Genomic DNA, 4,465 nt, shown 5'->3' with positions numbered 1-4,465 from the left:
AGAGATGCTCCTCCTTCTTTCTTCACAACTACAACACCACTCTAAGCACTTGATGTTATTGTATTGAGCTACTTTTGCTCCAACACACACTCTCTCTCTTCTCTAGGCATTTTCCTTCATTCATAATACTCACAAGGGGTTTTCTTTGCTTTCCCCTTATAAATCCTTGTCTCCATTGTTGAACCATCTTGGTGTATGCTCTTGGAGTTGCTTATCTTATGGTAACATTGTTTCACACTTAACTTACTTGGATTGTTTCTCGTTCCTTGCTCAACATTATCATTTCTTACATGGTATCAGAGCTTGGTTATCTAATCCTTGTTTTAAGTTTTGTGGTGAAGGTTGCCATTCATTGGAGCACACCTTATTTGGAGACGTTATTGAGAGAAGAAATTTGTGTTGTGATTTTAGCTCTTTTTAACTAATCTTGTGCATGCAAGTTTCATATTTTTTTACTAACCCTCTTTGGAAGGCTTGCCGCCAAAGGGTTTTCTTGTAAAGCTTCATACTTTTTTATCTAACCCTCTTTGGAAGGCTTGCCGCCAAAGGGTTTTCTCATTAATCTTTAATTTCTTTTTGTTTTGGACGGCAAGCCGCCAAAACAAAAAGTATTGCATTATTAAAGTTTTATATAATTCTCTATTATTTCTTACTTCCTTTAAAAAAATTTAAATATTCCTACATATTGGGTTTATGTTATATGCTTTCAAAATTTTGGTATATTGCATTATTATAATTATTTCTTATTATTTATTATTTTGGTACATCCATTATTTCTTATAACTTGTAAATTGCATTATTATTGCATTTTGTACAAAAAATATTTAAAAAAATAACAACTTGCTTTGTGTTGGGCGGCCGCGCCACCCGCGCGCCACCCTCGCACCTCCGCGCGCAACCACCGTCGAGGTGCCACTTCCGCGCCACTTCAGCCAGAGCCACGCGCAACTGACTGTAGCCACTTCCGCGCAGAGCCCCGCACTCAACCACTGCCTGCAGTGAGTTTACCCTGCGTCATCGTCGCTGTTTGCAAAACTCTGCCGCTGCCACTGCTGTTTGCAAAACCCCGCGTCGCCGTCGCTGCCGCCGCCGTTTGCAGAGCCGCTGCGCCACCGCACGAAGCCTAGTCGCGCTCACGTTCGTGGCTAAACTCCAACGCTCCGCTGATAGAAACTGCCACTCCTAAAACCTGCAACTCGCCCTATTCTCGGCCGCACCATTTAAACCCTTTTCCACCACTTCTCGGCGCGGCCCGTGTCCCGGCCACGCGGCAACCGCCGCCCGCGCTGGCAGAGCTCGCATCCTCATCCAATTTTTTAAATTCTCCAAAAATCTCACCTTTTTTCCACCGCCCACCCTTTAAAATAATAAAAAAAAACTTGTTTTATTTAATAAAACTTAAACTTTTATAACCTTTTTTATCACATTTTTTTTACTTCTTTATTCTTTAAAAAAAAACCAATAAAAATATTAATTCTAAAAATAAAAAATAAACTTAATTTAAAAATAAAAAAAAATAAAAAAAAACATAAAATAATTTTTTTACATTAATCAAATTAAAATTTTTCATTTAACAATTTTCCCATTCATCTAATTTTCACATTAAGGTTTTTTTTCAAAAAAAGAAGAATTTTTTCCTCTTAATCATGTCAACATTAATTCCAGAAATCAAACTTAATTATTCTAATTATCATTCTTGGAAAACTCATATCTCATTTATTTTTCATTTTAAACATCTCTTCGAAATAGCCACTGACCCTTCTCTTGAGCCTGGTTCAGCAGCTACTAAAGACGAGAAAGATACTTGGAAAGCTAAAAATGAAGAAGCTTTAGGGTTAATTGGTATTTCCATTATTCCAGATTTATATGTCTTAATTGCTCACTGTTCTAAAGCTCATGATGCATGGTCCATCTTGAAAACCAAGTATGACAGTGGCGATGAATACCGCAAAATACAATTGCAAGATCAACTCAAAGATCTCAGGTATGCAGATTTTAAAAGTATGGATGAATTCCTCTTAAAATTTGATTCTCTTAAAAGCCAAATTATGGCTTTAGGTGTTCAATTAGAGGACATTCGTTTAATTCATCTTATTCTTAAAAAATGTCTTCCTAGACAGTTTCAACAATTTATAACTAATATTCATGCACATCTTGCTATTCCTACTTTAACTTCTCAGTTAACTTATGTTATTTTTCAAACTTTATTAAGACAGGAAGAAGCTAAGCTAATTCAATTTGGTACCCTCAAATCAACTGAACATGCATTTGTGTCTAGAAATTCAACTAATAATTTTCGTTCCAATAATAATAATTACAAACAATCTAATTCTAATTCAAATAACACCAACAATAAATTTCATCCCAAATATACTAATAATACCAATCATCCTAATAATACTCGTAATACTCATAATCAAAGGAACCATTCCAATTCCAAACCTCATTGTTCTTATTGTGGCAAAGATGGTCACCTTGTCAATAACTGTTTTAAAAAGCAAAATGATAAAAAACCTATAAATCATAGTAACAATCATCAAACCTCAAACCATAAAAAAGGTAATTTGACTAGTTCTAATCCTTGTCATGCTTTTACTTGTAGCTTTAATCTTTGTAAACCTTTAGAATGGATTGTTGATAGTGGTGCATCACAACATGTCACTTCTCATAAAGAAATCTTTGATTCTTTACAACTTGATATTGCTAACATTTCTATTCAGTTAGCTAATAATCAGACTTGTAAAGTTGAAGGACTAGGTGATGTTACTATTCCTAATGGTAAATTGCATGATGTTTTATATGTACCTGACTTGAAAACTAATCTACTTTCTGTTTCACAGCTATGTCAGAACTATAAAGTTGAATTCTACAAAGATACATGTTATATTATAGATCCTCAAACTCTCAAAGTGATTGCTCATGCTAAAATGGATAATGAAAATTTGTTTAAATTCCATGAATTTGCTAGTTCACGATATTCTTTACATACTTCTATTGATTTCAATATATGGCATGAAAGACTTGGTCATTTAAATTCTGATTATATTACTTTCATGCAAAAGCATAATATGGTTGATGGCTTGCCTCACATTATTCCTTCCAAGATTGCCTGTACAGGTTGTATGAGTGGTAAGATGCATAGGGAGCCCTTTCCAAGTTGAAAATCATGGCGAGCAACTCATAAGTTGCATCTTGTCCATAGTGATCTTTTGGGCCCCATGGAGAATACCTCCATCCAAGGTTCTCGGTATGCACTTACCTTTGTTGATAATTTTTCTAGACGAACTTGGATCTATTTTTTGCATAGCAAGGATCAAGTTCTTGATATATTTATTGAATTTCAGTTATATGTTGAAAGGCAATCTGGCTATAAACTTAAAATTCTTAGAACTGATAATGGGAAGGAATATGTGAATAATGCTTTTCATTCTTATTTAAAATCATGTGGAATTAAGCACGAGCTTACTATTCCTTATACACCACAACAAAATGGTGTAGCAGAAAGAAAGCATCGGACCATTGTTGAAATGGCTAGAAGCATGTTGCATGCTAAGAATTTGCATTATAAATTTTGGGCTGAAGCCATGTTTTGTGCAACTTATATTCTTAATCGGACTCCTACCAAATCTCTAAAGGCTATCACTCCAAAAGAGGCTTGGTCTGGTAGGAAACCGGATTTACATCATTTACGGATATTTGGTTTTGTTGCTTATGTCCATACGCCTAAATAGAAAAGGCATAAATTAGATGCTAAGTCATCTCCTTATATGTTTGTTGGCTATGATGAAAACACTAAGGGTTATCGTGTTTATGATTCCACTACTAACAAAGTTCAAATTGCTAGAGATGTTTGTATTGCAGAAAATGGAGTTCATGATTGCTCTACTACACAGGATGAAGAATTGAGTGGCACTAAAATTGTGCTGGTGGAGGACCAACCTCCTTCTCTTAACCCTACTCTTTCTCTTAATCAAGTACCACCGATTCTTTCTGCTCCTACATCTCATGATACTCAAATAGATACTAATGATACTTTTATTACTCATGATTCTTCCTCTAGTGATAATTCCATTACAACTAAACGTAAACCTAAATGGGCTCAAAACCTCATCAATGAAGCTGATGATTATATTTCTAAATTTGGTGGAATTAAACATAGAAGGATTAATTATTGTAATTATGCTTTGATGACTACTATTATGAATTCTAATGATCCTAAGTCTTTTGATCAAGCTAACTCTCCACCTCATTGGCAGAAAGCCATGCAAGAGGAATATGATTCTTTACTTGCTAATCAAACTTGGGACTTAGTCACATTACCTCTTGGCAAAAATCTAGTTTCATGTAAATGGTTATACAAAACAAAATTGAATACTAATAATGAAATTAGTAAATTTAAAGCTAGACTAGTTGCTAGAGGTTTTTCCCAAATTGAAGGATTAGACTATAATGAAACTTTTGCTCC

Source organism: Cupressus sempervirens, chromosome 10 (assembly GCF_028749045.1).
Source record: "Cupressus sempervirens isolate cs-2001-9-10 chromosome 10, ASM2874904v1, whole genome shotgun sequence".
NCBI classification, from domain to species: Eukaryota; Viridiplantae; Streptophyta; class Pinopsida; order Cupressales; family Cupressaceae; genus Cupressus; species Cupressus sempervirens.
The sequence above is the reverse complement of the archived record's forward strand: the minus strand, read 5'-3'. Positions refer to the sequence as shown.